The sequence below is a fragment of the Oreochromis niloticus genome, linkage group LG19 (assembly GCF_001858045.2).
Source record: "Oreochromis niloticus isolate F11D_XX linkage group LG19, O_niloticus_UMD_NMBU, whole genome shotgun sequence".
Taxonomy (NCBI): Eukaryota; Metazoa; Chordata; class Actinopteri; order Cichliformes; family Cichlidae; genus Oreochromis; species Oreochromis niloticus.
In genome coordinates this window covers 868158-888017 of record NC_031983.2, presented here as the reverse complement: position 1 = coordinate 888017, position 19860 = coordinate 868158, and the positions used below count along the sequence as shown (strand labels likewise).

General features: G+C 46.9%; 1 pseudogene; it reads right to left on the bottom strand.

Annotated features, from left to right (window-relative positions):
• Positions 1-936: 936 nt before the first annotated feature.
• On the bottom strand, positions 937-2030 carry LOC106096965 (protein FAM92A pseudogene; annotated as a pseudogene).
• Positions 2031-19860: the final 17830 nt, after the last annotated feature.

Below are 19860 nucleotides of genomic sequence, written 5' to 3'. Positions count from 1 at the left end.
TAAAAGTTGCTAGAAGTCGCTAAATGACGTCATCGCCTAATTTGCACAATTGGTCATGCTAATATAATTGTAACCTACGTTGTTGGAGAGAGAAATAACATTGTGGAAGAGACATGAAGTGAGTAAAAAACGTCCTAAATACATCTAGAATTTATTTAGAACTACAAATAATTTTTGATTTTTTTTTTTTTTTTTAGCAATTATTGTTATTTTTAATGTCACAATTCCAACCCTGCTCCTTTATCCGGGCTTGGACCGGCAAAAGTGTGTGTGTGTGTGTGTTTATAAGTAGTTTTAAACCTTGTGATCCACAAAACAGCATACGAGTAAAAGAAGAACTGACTGCATTACAGTCAGTGCGGGAGCAGCAGCTTCGCTCATGTGCGATTCATTTGCAGTTTGGACGCATAGGTGTGAACATCTTCTGCCCTGATAGCAGCTGGGGGAGGACTGTTCTCCGCCCGTGAGCGCTTTGGAACGGGCAAGGCGCCCACGGCAGCACCCGCTGCTTGTTAAGAGTAAGAGCGATACGAGCTTTCACGTCAAAAAGTCGTCATAAATAAGTCTCCAAGAACACCAGAAAAAGTCGCCAGATTTGTCGCTAGTCGCTCTTTAGAAAAAAAGTCGCTAAGGGGGTCTGAAAACTCGCTAAATATAGCGACAAAGTCGCTAATTGGGCAACACTGCTTTCTGTTGCCACTCGGGGCCTTTTATACTAGGCTGTCTCCGCCCATTTTTCTGATTTCCTTTAACTTTTATATCTTTACTTAGTGCTATCTTTCTTTGCCACTCAGGGCTTTTCATACTCTCTCTCTTCCCTTTTGTTCAATATACCATTTCTTTTAACTTTTTCTTTTTTTTTCCAAAGCATAAAAATATATTTTTATTCTTAAATGCAAGCGACCAATAATGCACATTTTATTCTGCGTTATATAAAAGTCTAGCTAAGACAATAGGAGCCTGGATTACAAATTGTAGATCTCTTACAAAGCATCACGGCGCTACAACACTACCACTGCAATACTGCTCAGAGCAGATGTGTGATGTGGTTTTGGCAATGAGGCTGCTTTTCTTTTATAAATTGCCTTTTAATCTTTCTGTTATCATAAAATCAAAACCAAACAATTTGAGTATTTAATTTTCATCATCTGTGGCGTCTTCATCCTCGTCAACATCCTCTTCAGATTCATCTTCATCCTCCTCTTCCTCCTCCTCTTTTCTCGTCTGACGACTACCAGCTCTTTGTTGCTGTAATGTCCCTGATGAGTTCAGGAAGGACCCGGTCTGATCAAGGGAAGTTGTGGAATTAGCTCACACTATGTCTAAGCATGACTTATATCCGGGGGGGGGGGGGGGTGCAGAGAACTCCTGAACACCTCCTTGTCCTCCTCCTTGTCCACACTTTGAATGCTTTGGTAGGCCAGGGTGTACACCTCCAAAGCCTTGGCGTGGAATGACATTTCCACTGTCACAAACTCACAAAAGACTTTCTTGATGTCTTGGATCTTCTGCCTCTCAAACTCATCGATGGTCTCCTCCAGTTGCTTCGTGGTCCATGTGGCATCCATGGTGGCTCTCTGGAGTTCACTCTCAGCCTGAGAAATGATCTGCATGTCTGAGGGGTTTCTCTGCCTGGTCCTCTCGAGCTGAGCCATCTGTTTGGCTTCTCTGTCTCTGGCACTCTGAGTAGTCTTCAGATCCTCCCTTTTCCATTTCACTACAGCTTTTTTTAATGGCTCTATGATTTTAGATTCAAGTTATTTCACCTGAGCTTGACGATAATCTTGAATCTTGGCCAGATGGTCAGCATACTGCTTCAACCCCCTCTTAAGGCTTGGTGTTTCGGTGTCTGCATACAGGCTAATTTCCCGGACCAGAAGGTCTGCCTTGTTTCGTACCTTGGCTGTCTTACTGACAAAGGCAGCAAAGAGTTGGCACATCTGTCCAAAATGTTTCTCCACATTGGTGATGTTCCATTGGATCCTCCTTGTTTGGTTATCCCTCGTGCTTGTGTCAGGCGTACGGCTCATTTTTGCAGGCACACAGTGTGAAATATGTTCGGGTAGATCCGCTTTGACAGAATCTCTGATTTTACGTTAGCTAGCTATGAACGCTCTTTTCTATCACACAAGCACGCCAGTGGGCCATTTCCATGGAGTCCCTCCAGTGTTTCCGCTTTAGGGGGGTTAGGGTTGTGGGTAAAGACCAGGCCCGGCTATTGCCGGAACCCGAAGTGCACGGTCCATCAATGGGATTGGGGTCGGTGCCCCCTGTTCAAAAAATTACCCTTAGCGGGTGTAGTGCACTGCCGTTGGGCCATCGCGACGTTTGGGCTGGGTGTAGCCTTCCTCAGGCTGGCCCAACGTCTCTATGTGTTTCTGTCATTCTGTTGCCACTCGGGGCCTTTTATACTAGGCTGTCTCCACCCATTTTTCTGATTTCCTTTAACTTTTATATCTTTACTTAGTGCTATCTTTCTTTGCCACTCAGGGCTTTTTATACTCTCTCTCTTCCCTTTTGTTCAATTTACCATTTCTTTTAACTTTTTCTGTTTTTTCGTGACTTTCGTGTCTTTTTAGGGTTAGGGTTAGGTATTTAGAGTTTTGGCTTAGTTTATTTCATCTCAGACTTAGTTGCACCGTCCTAGGTATCTGCTCTACCATCCTATTTCCCCTTTTGGCTCCTCTTCTTCTCAACGGCATCCTCCTCTTCTTCTTCGGCTTCTCTTTTACATCCTTTCTTATGCATTGTTAATTTTAGTCCATCACCCCAATTACTTTAATCCCCACAATCCCCTGTGATCTCCAAGGAGGTATGGTCAAAATACACACTGCAATGTCACTCATATTTCTACATACTAATAGTCCCAATGCTACAAGTCTCCCATCACTCTCTGGAGGAGATTCAGCCTGCAAAAGAAAAAAAGAAAAACTTTATCATTTTGATTTTCTTTTTCATATCAAATAATAATTTCCACCCACATGCAATTAGTAATCACAAAAAGACAGCATACCGTTAGTATTTCACTCTGTCCACACCAGTTTTCATGCAATTCTGTTATGGGAGTGTTAAGGGTTCAGAATTGGTAGAGAATAGAAAGGCAAGACAGTCCAGAAGATTTGGGTCAAAGTGATCTTTTATTGGAGTACACGCGCGGGAAGACAATCACTGCATAGATCAGCAAGGGTCTTCACCAAAATTATACTTCACACTGGTTTTATAGCATCAGGGTATTATGACGCCCCTTCTAGCGTTTACAAGCACATAATTTGCATGTACAGAACATTCATGTATTTTAAGCATAAAATGCAACATAGAGGTTCCTCTTTTTGGCATCTTCTTCTAAAAAAGGCAATGGACTCGGGCCTCTGCAGTCTCCAGGGGCTGGTCCTCTCCACGCGTCACCTGTTGTCAAAAAAGCTCCAGTGCAACATGTTTGCTCAATACCTTAAGGCCTATGCTTAAATCTGGTTCTAAGTTATATGTGATATATATGTGTTTTGTAAGCATGTGTGCAATCTTTCTTAAGCTCCCGGCTTCTCAACCAATGTGTCACCCAGACAGTCACGCTGAATGAAGCTTGAGACCTTTAATTACCTGGGAAGAGCTTCAACTCCTTATGAGCACAGGACTGCAATGTGTGTATAAAGACATAATAATAATACTGAAAGTGGTTATGCTGCACCTGTAATAAGGATTAATATGGTGTCAGCGTGTTAAATGATTACTATGGTGTTCGTGTATTAACTGTCACCTGGCCAGCTTAAAGCTATACGAGATAATATTAATGCTGATTAATATGCTATCCAATATATTGTAGCAGTAAAGCAATTTCCTCTTTTCCACAGGAGCTTATATCATTCAGGGCTACACCTTTTATATATCACTTAACCTTGACCTTTAGTCTTTCATTTTTATATATACATATATATATATATATATTTGGTGACAATTTATGCAGTGAAGGAAATAAGATCTGTTCCCCGAAACAGAAGTATTTTCCCAACTTTTTCCCATCATCTCTGTGCCTTAATATCAAACAGCAGATCATCACTCCATTTTCTTTATTAAAGCTTTCTTTATTTCACACTTTTCCACCTTAACCATGCCTCTATAGATGTAATCTAAAACCTTATCCGGTTTTCCACCTAAAAAAAAAGTGTGGAGATCACGGTGCATGGGCAAGTCCTCCGACCTTGGCTCCTAGAAGTTCACAACAGGACATCCAAACCCTTTGCCCACCCTCCCTCACCCATTGGGGTCCTGACGGATTCATTAAACTGTATACTCCTTATATTTCATATTAACAATGCCTTCGGAATACAAGAAATTGTTAAAACCAACCCACCCAAACGGTATATCTGGAGATAAGACACAAAAGAAACACATTTTTACAAGCCACATCTCATGTAGGTACATTCAAACCCAGTGGCACATAAGTATTTAATTTGTCTGTCCACATCCTCTCCATCCTCCTCCGCTGCCCGACCGACCAGCCTGGATTCGCCTGCAAGCCCATAACGCTCAAAGCCCTCTCTTCATGCTCCCTAAAGTGGATAGCCACTGCTGAGCGCGGCTCTACTGCCCGTACGGCATACAAGTGCTGCTGTAACCGCGCTCTCAGACACGCCCCAGTTTCCCCCACATAGATCATCCCACAACTTCTACACTGAATGGCATAAACCACATTTTTTATCTCTAAGGAGAATCTCCCTCGGACTGCCCAAGAGACCCCACTATGTGGATTGTTAATCATGTGTCTATGTACCATAAAGTGCAGAAGTGCGTCAGGTGGTTTGTCCTCCCTCCCCTCCAATTTGGCCCTGACTAAGAGGTCACCTAAACTTGGATTTTTTCTGAAGCCCCTGATCATCCGTCCCTCAAATGCACGTCCCTGGGTTCACATTTCGCAAAGGTTCTGCTGAATGCTGCCAAAAAAAGGTGTATACTTATCATGAAACGTACTAACAAAATGTAAGAGACTCTCCCTTCCCGTTTCATCCTCAGTGGTGCTTGAATTAAAAGGAGTCCCCCGTTCAATATCCCTCCGAGCATCCCTTTGCTCTCCCAAATCATTCCGCCCCTCCCAAGTATCACCCTCTGTGCACGTGTTCGAAGTACGGAGGCTGGAGAGCATCTCCCTATATACCCTCCTCAGGAAAGAGCGTGAGTAGCCCCTCTTCCTCAAACTCCTGAATAATATATGGGTTGCATTATTAAAATTTGGTAATTTTAGATGGTAACTTGATTTGTGGAGAAGCGCATGCGTATCGGTGGGTTTAAAATAAACCTTTGTGTGTAGCCTCTTGCCCTCCATCCCCTCCTCAAAAAAAACAGTGGTGTCTAGAAAGTTAATCTCCAAATCGTTATGTTCTTGTTTCAATTTTATTGATGGATGATGTGTATTTAAAATGTGCACAAATTGTTGAAACACGTCTTCCCCATGCGCCCATGCGCCTATGATGTCATCCAAGAAGCGCAGATAAAACACTGGCTGCAACGGGCACTTGGCCAGCGCCTCTCTCTCCCATTCGCTCATGTATATGTTTGCATATGACGGAGCGTATCTCTGGCCCATCGCCGTTCCTTCCATCTGTAAATAAACCCTGCTGTCGAACTGAAAATCATTATTAACAAGACAGATTTCTAGGAGCCGTAAAATATCCGCGTCCGGACGCGCAGCATCCGGTTAGCGGTGAAAGATGTTGCTAACTGCTCTCAGACCCATCTCTGTGTTGATGTTGGTATACAAACTGTCAATGTCTATTGTAAACAAAAAAGCGTTCTTAGGCACTATCATAGAGCGAATAATGTGTAAAAAATGGTACGTATCTTTAAGATAACTCGGGTGTTTGTTGGAAAGGGGCCCGAAAGAAAGAAAGAATCAATATACTGAGAAACATTATATGTTACACTGCTACAATCCGAGACTATGGGTCTTCCCGGTGGGATTTCAGATTTAATAGTCCATGTGTCAGGATTCTTATGGATTTTAGGCAGTAGGTAGAATAAGCGTGGGCGGGGATCATCAGGGCCTAATAGGTAATCGCGCTGTTTTGCGGAAATGTACTTGTTGTGATATAGTGAATAAACGATCTTCCTGATTTTCAGCTGCACTTCAGGCTGGATCGAATGTGGTATGCATTTATAATATTTTACATTACTCAGCTGTCTTTGGGCCTCCAACCTCTACTGTTGTTTATCCATAATCACAATTTTTGACCCTTTGTCGGCCGGCTTAATTACGATATTCTTATTCTCCTTTAATTCTTTAAAAGCCTGCCATTCCTCCTCCGAGAGACTGCCCTCCCCACCCACCCACGGCCAGAATGAGTGAAACAAACAAATGTCTTTCTTTATTAAATTTCTGAGCGGTTCGCTCAAAGCTCCCCACTCTGGCTCCCACATGGATGGCAAAATGAAGGGCTCCCTACAAAAATCGTCAACCTCAAAATAATCTCTCAACTTTAAACGTCTGTGGTACCAGTGTAAATCCTGGCGGAGCTCCTCACGAGAGAATTTATGCGGCGCTGGGATGAAAGTGAGGCCCTTCTCCAGTAAGCTTATCTGCACTGCGGATGGAACAAACAACTTGGAAAGATTTAAAACATTAGAAGAAGACGACCAACTCAAATCCGGCAGAGGAGCGGGATTCCTCTCCACACTCCACCGCTCCACTCGCGGTTCTGTCACTCCTCTAAACCCGCGCTTAACCGCAGGTTCTCACACCAATGCGCAAAGATTCTTCCGGCTGTCTCCCTCGTCCAATGAATCCCATCCACTGTGGTGTGAAAATGTTGTTGTGAGATACATGGCAGGTCCTTATAGTGTGTGCTTATGAAATTATTGATCATGGTGAGATTGTATTTTTGAATTTTCGACATCGATTTGGAAAAGTGAATCTGCATGACAAAAATGTCTGCATTTGGAAACGCAGCTTGCGCACCATGCACCACCCTCCGTAGCTGCTTAATGGAGGTTTTTTGAGGGTCCTGATCCTTATTATTTAAACCCACCAAAAGCACCACCACTCCCGTGCCGTCGCACACAGGCGCCGTCTCCAGCAAGTTAAAAAAAATGATAAAAATTAGCTCCCAGATAGCGTTCTATTTGAATCTAACCATTTCTGAAGGGGGGTATCCTATTTAGGTTTCGAATCTCCGAGAAAAACCACAGGTTTATTAACCCTGATTTTCCAGTCTGGTAGCTTACAGCTCACCCGCGCTCGGTGGTATGTTGGCGTGTGCCACCCCCGCACCCCACCCCCACGGTCTCCGTCCCGGCCCCGCCCCGGTCACTTCCTCATCCCCTGTGGACTCTCGCCGGCTGCGTCCCTCCACTCGCTTTTTCGGCCCCACGGTTTTAAACTCAGCCATTGCTTTCACTGACATCCTCGCTCAGGTGGAGATTTCTTTTAAGATTAAAATAGTGGGGATCTGCGCGGTCCAATGAGTCACAGCTCAAATTGCCCGCTTGTTCCTGCTGTTGCAGGACCTCTATTGTCATTTCTCCCACTTCTTTTCCACCTGTTTGAGCAGAGGTTTTAATTTTAAACCGTTTTTGCTGTTTCTCTACGGGCCTTTCTGTTGTAGACGCAGCCGGCATGTTCATTCGGTCACCTGCGCTAGGCGAGGAAAATGGACCTGAAGGGGAGGGCCGAAGCGGCAACGCTCCTGGAGCAATCAGGGAGGATTCACGGCACACAGCAGTCACGGGGCATGCAGAGGGAGAACACAGAGAGGCAGGCAAAATGTCATCATTCTCATCCAAATCCACCGCAACGTTTGATCTAATCCCTCTCGCTTTACCCACCACATCCCCACTCTCCCCTGTCTTCCCCCCACCTCTGCCCTCCCCCATTTCAACATTTACTCCCCTGAGGGCACCCAAATGGACGGGCGCACGGGCATCTGCTTTCTGAAGCTCACTTAACTCCTCTGACATCGTTTTCCTTTTTCCCAGTGACAGGTTTTTCTGATAAGATGCATTTTGTTTATTATTACTGCTAGCACCACGGCCCGCCACAATTGTAGGTAAAGCCGGAAACTCATTCTCATCCCTCCAATTAATTATTACTGACTCCGGTTTCTCCCTCCTCTCCATCTCATTCTGTCCCTCGGTGCGCTCAGCCTCAGATCGGGCCACCCGTCCACTTTCCTCCCCTGGTGAATCAAGGAGAGTCTCCACAAGTGACATTGTGGATGTTCTCAAACGGGCCCCGTATCTTTTTAAAGCCCACCCCTTCACTATCTGGAGCGACACCACATTCTTTTTAATCCCATTTAAGGCCTTAATGATACTATCATAATGTTCATAAAGTATGTCCATATTCTTGGCCATCCAGGAGTCCGTATTCTGCTCACGCCGCACCCTGACTTTTTCTGTAGGTGCAGCCGGCTTGATAAAATTAGAAAGTCTGGACACCTGTCTCACCATTCCCCTGGGATATAAACCTGTATTACGTGCCTCTTCAATTACCCCTTTATGGTGCACTGTCTGGATTAACTTAAAAATGTCCTTCGCACACTTTCTAGTCTCTGTATCTGTTGCGACTTTCATCCATAAATAAAGCCGCGGCCGGCTGAGTTGGTCATGTCCCTGTGACGCACCTCCAATAATCCATAATGAGTCGTACTTGTACTTTGCGCATTGATTTTAAGAACAAAACAAAACAAACTTTTGTGCTTTGAATCAAATTACAAATAGCGCATGCATGAACTGATGTGCCAAAAAAAATGACGGTCAACAGAAAGGTTTGCCCACAAACCACTCACCCAACAACACCTGCTGCGAGCACTGAGATCAGGTAAATAGACTGTGACCACACCCCCATGCAATCACCTGAGCTACAGGTAAAGCTATACACCTGTGCCACCATAACAAATAAACAAAACATAAGTATTGACTTTGGCTCTTACAATACCGGCCCCTAATTATTATCTTTTAAATAATAATTACAAAATAATCAAGTCTTACATCCTTTGCTTGTTCATAAAACATTTCAATCGCCCTTTAGTGCAACATGCATCAGTACTATTACTTGTGGTTCACCATCTGTGAAGTTAATAACCCATAAGTAAAAGAGTAGGTCACTTAAAGATTATCCAGTCAGTCCAATGTGTTAAATAGTCTCTGCTTCCTGCAAAAGACAGACTTTATTTATAGGTCTGTTTAGGAATCCAGTCTTTGTCTTGATCCGAAGATGACGAACAAATCCTTTTTTGTCCTGGATTGTCTCTTCAATTTTTCTAGTTATCCAGGAATTCCGTGGTGCGGAATCCTCCACAATGATCACAATGTCTCCTGGCATGAAGTTTCGTTTTGGATTGCACCTTTTCTGTCTTTGTTGCAGTTGTGAAAGATATTCTTTAATCCACCTTTTCCAGAATAAATCTGACATATATTGGACTTGTTTCCATCTGCGCCGAGCATATATGTCATCTTTCTGAAAACATCCTGGTGGTAGTGATGGTGCAGTCTTAAGAAGCAACAGGTGGTTTGGAGTAAGTGCTTCAAGGTCATTTGGATCTGTAGAAGCCTTTGTAATAGGACGAGCATTCAAAATAGCTTCAGCTTCACACAAAACAGTCCTGAGACTCTCTTCATCAAGACTTTGTACATTTAAGGTGGAGTTAAGAATCTTTCTCACTGATCTTATAAGTCTTTCCCATACACCTCCAAAATGTGAGCCAGCTGGGGGATGGAAAGTCCATTTAATGCCTTTTTGAAGGAGGGTATTGTGTATACGACGTTTATTCCAATCTGCTATCATTTCCTTTAGCTCACGATGGGCTCCCAAAAAGTTGGTGCCGTTGTCAGATCGCAGTTCTTTTACTTGACCACGTCTGGCAATAAAGCGACGAAGGGCATTGATAAAAGAGTCTGTGTCCAGTGATGATGCCATTTCAATATGAATGGCTCTTGACGCTAAACGTGAATATAACACCATAGCATTTTACAGTAGTCCTTCCACGTTTCACTAGAAATGGTCCAAAATAGTCCACTCCAACGTACGTGAATGGTGGTTCATCAGGAGTTACTCTGTGTAGGGGCAGGTCTGCCGTTTGCTGTTGTCCTGGTGGGGCATTTACGCGCCGACACACAACGCATTTAGCCACAATTTTTCTTATAGGTACTGTGACACCTGGAATCCAGTATTCACGTAGGTTGGAGACCTACGTGAATACTAGCGCACGATTTAACCCAGGGGCAGCTACATACCCTTCCGGTTTCCCAAACCCGGACGACCCGGCTTTCCCAATCCCTCCCTTTGCCTCGTCTCATCCCGACCCCCAGCGTGCATAACCAGACCAATATCACCCAGACTTTCCCCTAAGGGTTCAGAAATGTCTGCTTGAACCTTATGTCTGTTAGTGGGGAGCTCACCTGTGTTTCCTCGCGGTCGCTGAGCTACTCGGTTTATGCTTGGTGATCTCTGCCTTCTCCGAGCTCTCGTCTGGTGGTGTGGAAACGTCCATCCGCCGTCCTGCATCTCTTCGCCTTGCTCCCGCGGCGTCCTCATATGATGTGCCTTCATCCTGCACCTAAACATTCCTATCGCAGGTAGTGGCTCCACCGATCACGGGTGTCCACGTTACAGTGTCTGTTGATCGGCAGGAACTCAAAGTAAAGGTGGTTAAGGTGCACACCGATGCCTCGTTCTGTCCACACGCCACCTCTCAGTCTCGAATTAGAGTTCACGAGGAGAATACAACAGGTGGAAAAAGAACTCCCCACTTAACAGTTTTCTTTTAAAAAGTCAGTTAAAAATATAATTAGTCTCTAGCTGTGTGACCGGGCTAAAACATTTCTCATTAATGCCTGTCACTGGGAGAGCGGTACAAAAATCGCCTTCCTCCCATAAGTCTGGCCCCGCGTCCCTGACGTTTCGCGGAACTCCCGCTTCTTCAGAGGGATACATGCTACTGAGGGCCAGGAGAGAACGAGGCATTAAAACATTTCCTGAGAGACGCCCAGTCCCGTGGGCCTCTCCCAGGATAGGTCATCCTAGATCACATGGGAGCACCAATGCACACATATTTTGCTCTAATGCGGTTTATTTCACACCCCAAACATTTAGTAAACAATTAAGCAAATACAAGTAATCTGCAATCAATTACAGGTAGTAAGAAAATAAACTACTAACTCTTTTACGCTCCGTCCACACCTACACGGGTATTTTTTAAAACGCAGCTCTTTCTATGCGTTTGGACCTTTCGTCCACACGTAAACAGCGTTTCGAATCACTGAAAACTGAGATTTTTTAAAACTCCTTTTTTGCGTTTACGTGTGGACGAGGAATACAGAGTCGTCACGCAACGTCAAAGGCATGTGCTTTTTTTCACGTCACACTGTGCGCCACGTTATTGTTTACATGAGATGAATTGCAGAATGCAGTTAAAGACAAAATACTGTTAATCTGACTGTCTGCAGGTTTTACACGCTTACATATACACACGCAGTTACTGTCCCTCCATTTAGAAAGGCAGAGGCGTCACGGTGTAATTATTTTACGTGTAGTTGTTTTTTTTCCTGTGTAATAATATTCAACATTGCTATTAATACATTTTCAAAAAATGCCTCTCTGTGCAAAATGGGTTCAAAAACATAAACAGCTGTGGGATACTGTTTGTCCGTGGTTTAGACAGGGGGAAAAAATTGTGGCAGGATCAGCCTGATATTATTTGTATCCCACTGTAACTTTACTGTATAAAGAGCTAACATCTCCAAAATGTCAGGAGTAGTTAGTCATTATGTGACACTGTAATGTGTGGTCACATTATATGATTTAATTTTTGTATATTGTACAAGCTTTTAGTTGTAGTTTTGTTAAGGAAGGGCCTTAATCTTGTGATTTTTGTTCGAGATCCAACATGTGGTGTGATCCCTAGTTACGCCACAAGGGGGCACTTCCGCCCTAGTGAGATGGTTTAGTGTGACGCTACTGCTCATCTTCAGATCTGGCAGAAGCGAGAGAGGAAACACACTACCTGTCGTCCGTCTCATGATTTATCTGTTTTCTTTCAGAATCAGACATAATCTGTCGGCCGCCCTCTTGCTTGGGGCGTGTTACAATTACAAGTGTTTGTGAACTAAAAATCAAGAAGGTGGGATACTGTTTGTCCGGGATTTGGAGAGCCCAGCGCTGCTCCCCACGAAGGGAAAACCAATTCTGCAGGGGAGACCTACCTTGGCACTTGTGCAGGTGAAACCAAAGGGAAGATATGCTTCACCATATTTTCTAGTCTTTGGCTTAGAATGAAGTTGGTTTGGAAACATATTCAGCGATGCTTCATCTCCTGCTTTGCGTTTGTGTAGGCACCCTGTGCTAGCAGTGTCCAAGCGTTTTTTGTTTTTGTTTTCGTCCCTTTTCATACCGCGCGCCCCCCCTAGGGGGCGAGCCCCACACTTTGGGAAGCTCTGCATTAGGAGTTTAACGATGTTAATATATTATTTTTTGCATGTTTTCTCCATGTCCAAAGTTTTTTTTTTCTTTGTCACTCTCCACTAGATTTGAATAATGCACATGAACATGGACCTAACACTATGGATGAACCTGTATCTTCTTTATGCAGACTTTAAACACACAGACATGCACACAGAGTGAACACATATTTCTTGTAGAAGTCTTTTACTGGGAATCATGAGCGCTTCATGTCACAGCCAGAAAGCTAGACACAGGTGAATGGACTCAGATGCGAAAACCACTCAGAGATGCAGAGCGTATGTGTCATGGTCCTGGGCCACATTGGCCCAGTACTCTTAGTTTTCATGTGTTTTGTACTTTGTTCTTTCATTATGCCGTGGTTCCTAGGTTCTGCCAAGATGTTCCTTATTTGATTACCCCCTGTGTGCCCCTCTGTGTATCTGTGAGCCCTCGTTTCCCCTCCTTGTGTTTCATTCAATGTCTTCCCCAGCCCGTTATGTCTGTCCTCTCTCTCTCCGCCTGTCTGAACCTCTGTGCACTTCCTGTTTTACTTTGACAGTCCCTCATCAGTATGCGTCATGTTGTGTTCACTCCTGCCCTGTCTTGTTATGATTATCAGTGTCACCTGTGTTCCCCGTGTGCGCCCACTCCCCTTGTTAACCCTCTGTGTATTTAGTTCCGCGTCTCCCTCAGTCCTGTGTCGCGTTCTCCCTCATTCATGGCCGTGTGTTTCTCCGTGCAATATGTTTAGTTTCCAGTTTAGTTTGTATGGTCTTCCTGTCCAGCAATAAAGCTGCGTTTTGAGTTCATTCCTGCCTCCGTGAGCTTGCGTTTGGGTCCTCATCCTGCCCGCACACAGCCGAATCATGACAGAAGAACGCGACCACGACATGGACCCAGCAGCTCACAATCCCTCCGCTGAGCTCCAGGAGGATTTAATCTACACAGTGGAGTACCACTGTCAGGAGTGGGCAGCGCTGCCAGGGGAAGAATATCGGGAGACCGTAGCCGTCCGTTTACAGAGGATGGTGTCCGGACTCCCATGGCTATTCGGCGCGCTACACCCCCACATCCAGGACTTCCTCGTTTCCACCATACTCATTCGCCCGGAGCTGCCGCTCCAGTATGAAGTGCCGGAGGACGTTCAGCCCGGTCCACTGGAGGATTTGCAGCCTGGCTCGTCTCCTCCCCCTTCCCAGAGAAAACAGTGTTCACGCCGCCGGCGTTCCCGAGCAGTGGAGCAGTTTTCTTCCTTTGGTGAGAGCGATCGTGTTTCTCACATCCCGCTCGAGCATTCAGCTCCCAGGCTTCCGGACATTGCACCCTCAGTGAGTAAGACTGTGCTTCCCTCCGTGGACTTTGTTAAGCCTGAACTTGTAGATCGTGACTCAGCAGAATTAAAGTATCAGGGTTTTGAGGCAGTTAACTCAGTAGCATCTGTTTCTGTGCCTGTTGTTCCTCTGAGTAAATCCAGTGTTAATGAGCGAGCAAGTGATTTTTCTGTTCTGCCTAAACCTGGTAATATAGAGACAAATAGCCATGCAGCTACTCAGAGTGACTGTCTTACCTGCTCACCTGCTCTGTCACCAGAAATCCATGACAGTAACCAAATGGGCTCGGTTAAGTGTTGTGTTCCACGGTCTGACCATTTGAACTCTGTCCACCAGGCATCTAGCTCAGTCTCCGCAAAGAACGTTCAGGAGGCTCCTCACGAAACGACCTTTGGTGTTGTCTTGATGCATTCTCAATCATCCAGGAAGGTAAATCTCCAAAAGTTGAATCTGTTCATCTGGACGTAGCGTTTTGTGGGAGAAACGTTTCGTCACTCATCCAAGTGACTTCTTCAGTCTCAGCTGACTGCAGGTTTCCCCAAACCTTATAAACAGTACATTTGCATAATGACTGAAACCAGCCCACTGAAGGAACAATGGGCTGTGAGGTCAGTTCCTTAATCATAATTATGCAAATTCCCATGACCATTGATCAACAATCACTGACCAAAACCCACTGATCAAAGAACACTGATCAATGGCCATGAGTCCCATTCACAGAGAGTTGGGGAATGGCTGCAATCACAGCATTGTAAGATGGCGAAAGATGTACCCTTCAATCCTTGCTAAAGGGTTGAATTTTGCCGTCACACCGAGACAAATCCCTCTAGTGGAGCTGATCACAGCCACAGAAACAGCAATTCGTAACAACAATATTGCAGAAGTGGAAGCAGAGCAACTACGGACGAAAGTTTCGGCCTGTCTCAGCAATGCTAAGCCCCCAGCATCCAACATCACCATGGAGGAGAGGAAGGCACTCACATCACTTAGTGATGACAACAACATTATCATCCTTCCGGCAGACAAGGGTAGGTGCACAGTATTGCTTAACCAGAAAGACTATCATGAGAAGACACTACTCAGTGTTATGATTTAATGTTGTCAGTGTTTTGTTTTATGTTATGTTTAAGGATTTGTTCTCGTTTCCTGTTTTATTGTGAAGGTCTGCGTCTCATGTGAGTGTGTTCAGTTTTACCTCTGTCTCGTCTTGTTGATTATTCCCAGCTGTGTTCCCCACCTGTGTGTAATCTCCCTGTGTTTCCCTGTGTGTATTTAAGTCGCGTCCTCTGTCTTTGTGTTTTGGCTGGTCCGTCTGTGTATCCACCATGTCTCATCCGTGTGTTTCCCTGCTGCCCAACCGTCATCTGTTTTCTGCTGGCTGTTATTCGTGTTCAGGTTTGTGTTTCTTTTCAGGGTCAGTAGTTTAGTTTTTCCCAGTATAGTTTAGTTCTCCGTTCACCATTTTGTCCATCTTTTGTTGTGTTTGCCTTAGTGGCACCAGCCATTTTTTAGCCAACCTGGTTGTCCAGTTTAAGATAAAGCCTCTTCTCATCCCACAATCTGGTATTCATCTTCTTTTATGTTGCGGCTATGAGCCGGGTCGATGAAAATACTTATGAGCCCCTGAAACGAGACCCAGGAAGTGGCTACAGGAAGAGGGTGAAAGACTGTCTGAAGCAGTTAGAACAAGACAAGGCTATTGACAGGACCTCATACCACAGGCTGTACCCAGGGGAGTCTACACCAAGTCTGTATGGTTTACCGAAAATACATAAGCAGGGTGCACCTTTAAGACCAATTGTGTGCATGATCAACTCTGTCACCTATAACATCTCCAAGTTTCTGGCTTTGATCCTCAACCCGCTGGTGGGCAGCTCTGAACACCACATCCAGAACACCCTGGATTTTGTTGAGAAGGTGAGAGATGTCATTATGGAGGCAGATGAAACCATGGTCTCGTATGACGTTACATCTCTCTTCACTTGCATCCCAGTCACAGAAGCGTTGGAGGTAGTCCGTAAGAGATTACAGGATGACACCAACCTCAGCAGCAGGACCACTCTCAGCATCGACCAAGTGTGTTTGCTTTTGGAACTGTGTCTTCATTCCACCTACTTCACATACAAGGGTCAGTTCTACAGGCAGAAACATGGGTGTGCCATGGGCTCCCCAGTTTCACCCATCGTGGCCAATTTGTACATGGAAGAAGTAGAAAAGAGGGCGTTGCTATCCTACCCTGGAACATCACCAAGCCATTGGTTCAGATATGTGGATGACACCTGGGTGAAAATCAAATCTCAGGACGTACTACATTTCATGGATCACATTAACTCGGTGGACCAACACATCAAATTCACCAGGGAGGATATGAAAAGTGGCAGGTTAGCCTTCTTAGACTGTGAGATTTCCATCAGTAATGGGGGACATCTAAAAGCTGACGTGTACCGTAAACCTACGCATACGGATCAGTATCTAAGGTTTGACTCTCATCATCCACTGGAGCACAAACTGGGTGTCATCAGGACGCTACAACACAGAGCGAACACCATCCCCACTGACACAGCGGCCAGGGAGGCAGAAGAACAGCACATCAAGAAGGCCCTGAGTAAATGTGGTTATCCCAGCTGGACTTTTGTCAAAGCTGGGAAGGCACCTAAAGAAAGCTCCAGCCGATCCAGGAGAGAAGGACAACCGCTGCCCAGGCGAAAACCTATAGTGATCCCATATGTGTCAGGAGTATGGGAGCAGTTGAGACGCATTTTTTCTAAACATCGGGTCTCTGTGGCTTTTAAACCCCAAAATACGCTGCGCCAAAAACTGGTCCACCCCAAGGAAGAACGCTGGTTTGAGCGCGGAGTCAAGGAGGCCATTTACGTGAAAAGGGAAAGACCATCTCTGAATCGAGGAGGGGGCCTAAGGGTACATCTTTCGCCATCTTACAATGCTGTGATTGCAGCCATTCCCCAACTCTCTGTGAATGGTACTCATGGCCATTGATCAGTGTTCTTTGATCAGTGGGTTTTGGTCAGTGATTGTTGATCAATGGTCATGGGAATTTGCATAATTATGATTAAGGAACTGACCTCACAGCCCATTGTTCCTTCAGTGGGCTGGTTTCAGTCATTATGCAAATGTACTGTTTATAAGGTTTGGGGAAACCTGCAGTCAGCTGAGACTGAAGAAGTCACTTGGATGAGTGACGAAACGTTTCTCCCACAAAACGCTACGTCCAGATGAACAGATTCAACTTTTGGAGAGACCTTTGGTGTTGTTTCCTATGGGACTGCCGCTCAAACCCGGGACTGTTCTGTGCTTCAGCTGGTAAATGTAAATGGCAACAGAGTGCCACCTGCCATGGTTAAACTAGCTAAGATGTTTGGACTGAGTGCTTCAGAACTACTGAGTCAGGTTGAGTTTTGTGTTCCGCAGTCATTCATGTATAAACCAGCTCACCCTGCCTGTGTGCCAGTCCCTGTTAACACTGAGTTTACACCTCAAAAGACTGTGGTTGAAATTGTTACACCTCTGGACTATGCAGCCCACCAGCCAGTTCATTCTGAGTTGGTCTGTGAAGACGCACCTGCTTCTGTAATCACCCATTCTGAGCCGAGAGTTACTGACCCAGAGTTTGCTAAGTCTGAATCTGTCCCCATAATGACTGTGTTAAAGGCTGCTACTTATGACATGGACAACGTATGTACAGAGTTGCTGGAACCAGCCCACCATAAGTCATGGTTTGCAGAAACTGCATTTGGTACCATTAACCTGGTCTACCCAATGACTGTTATTGCTCCTATGCTCTGCTCGCCACCTCTAGTTCCTGTACCCAGGGTAGCGCGGGCCCAGCTTTCCCTTGCACCCGTATCAGTTCCTCGGGTGGGGGTGGCTGAGGTCCAGCTGGTCCCTGCATCGGTCTCCAGCTTGGCAGAGGCTCCATTCTTCCCGCCACCCGTACCTGCTCCTCGGGTGGGGTTGATGGACACCCAGCCGTTGCCTGCACCTGTTCCGGCTCCCCGGGTGAGGTCAGCTGTGACCCTGCCGACTCCTGCACCCGTCTCAGTTCCTCGGGTGGGAGCAGCAGCGGTCCAGCTAGCTCCTGCACCTACGCCGGCTCCCAGGGTTAAGGCTGCAAGAGCCCAGTTCGTCCCTGCACCCGTATCTGTTCCTCGGGTGGGGATGGCTGGTGTTCGGCCAGGCCCTGCACCCATTCCTGTTCCCCGGAGGAGAGCAGCCAAGAGTCAGACACCTGCTCAGTTACCAGTTCAACTACCTGCTGATCCACCAACATTACAGCCATTGTCACAACCACCACTACAACTTGCACTTTTGTCCATAGCGCAGTCATTAGCTCAGTTATTAGCACAGTTTCCTGTTTTGTCACCAGCTCAGTCTATAGCACAGTCATCACCTCCATTATCTGCCCAGTCATCCATTTTGTTACCACCTCAGTTCCTTGCTCCATTGCCTGTTCAGTTATCAACTCTGTCATTATCAACTCAGTCATTAACTCTGCCACCAGCTCAGTTATCAGCTTAGCCACCTGCTCAGTCACTGCCATCCTCTGCTGAAAGCTCTTGTGTGCTCACTCAGCCAGTTAAGGACAGCGTCGTGCTGACAAAGCTTGGACAGACTGTTTGCACTGCACAGCCCCAGCCGTTGCATCCTAAGCCGGCTGCGTGCCCTGTGCCGCTACAATCAGCGTCCGCTGAGCCAGGTGTCTCCGCACCTGCTGGCTCTGCACCCGTCTCCGCTGGGGGTTCAGGAGGACCTCCCCAGCCGTCCCTCGTCTCCACTGGCGGCTCAGGTCAGCCCGGCCAGCACCTCCTCGTCTCCGCTGGGGGTTCAGGCGAACCGCTCCAGCCGCTCCTCATTTCCGCTCGGGGTTCAGGAGAACCGCTCCAGCCGCTCCTCGTCCCCGCTGGGGGTTCAGGTGAACCTCTCCAGCCGCTCCTCGTCTCCGCTGGGGGTTCAGGTGAACCTCTCCAGCCGCTCCTCGTCTCTGCTGGGGCTTCAGGTGAACCGCTCCAGCCGCTCCTCGTCTCCGCTGGCGGCTCAGGTCAGCCCGGACAGATGCTGTCCACGCCAGCTGCAGCCTCAACATCCACGCCAGCTGCAGCCTCATCATCCACGCCAGCTGCAGCCTCATCATCCATGCCAGCTGCAGCCTCATCATCCACGCCAGCTGCAGCCCCCGAGTCTTCTTCCTCGCCAGCTGCAGCCCCGAGTCTTCTTCCTCGCCAGCTGCAGCCCCCGAGTCTTCTTCCTCGCCTGGTCCAGCTTCGTGTTCAGCTTCACCGTCGCCTGGTCCAGCCTCTGCTTCAGCTTCACCGTCGCCTGGACGGCTCCATCGTCGCCTGTGGCGCCACGCCACCGTCTGGTCCCGCCTCGTCTGGTCCTGTGCCCGCCACGCCACCGTCTGGTCCCGCCTCGTCTGGTCCTGTGCCCACCAGGCCTCGACCAGTGCGCCCGACGCTTGAGAGCCGCCGTCTTCCACGCGGTTGGCGTCCGGACCCGCTCTGCTGCCGCCGCCGTCTTCCACGCGGTCGGCCTCCGGACCCGCTCTGTAGCCGCCGCCGTCTTCCACGTGGCCGGCCTCCGGATCCGTTCTGTCGCCACTGCCACTCTTCACGTGGCCGGCCCCCAGAACGGATGAACTGAACTTTTGTGCTGTCGCCCCCGGGTCGACCTGCTGTTCCTTCTGGACATTGCTTCCCTGCTCTGAACTGTTCTTGTGTATTTGTGAACTCAGTTTTTGGTATCATGCTCATTGTGTTTCATTTGGTTTCGGTCCCGCCGTCCTGGTCCCCCGCCTCCCGCCCTGGGTGGGTTGTTTTCTGGTGTTTTTTGCCTTTTGGTTCTCGGGTTTGGGCTGTCGGGAGCCAGCCCTTGAGGGGGGGTGATGTCATGGTCCTGGGCCACGTTGGCCCAGTATTCTTAGTTTTCATGTGTTTTGTACTTTGTTCTTTCATTATGCCGTGGTTCCTAGGTTCTGCCAAGATGTTCCTTATTTGATTACCCCCTGTGTGCCCCTCTGTGTATCTGTGAGCCCTCGTTTCCCCTCCTTGTGTTTCATTCAATGTCTTCCCCAGCCCGTTATGTCTG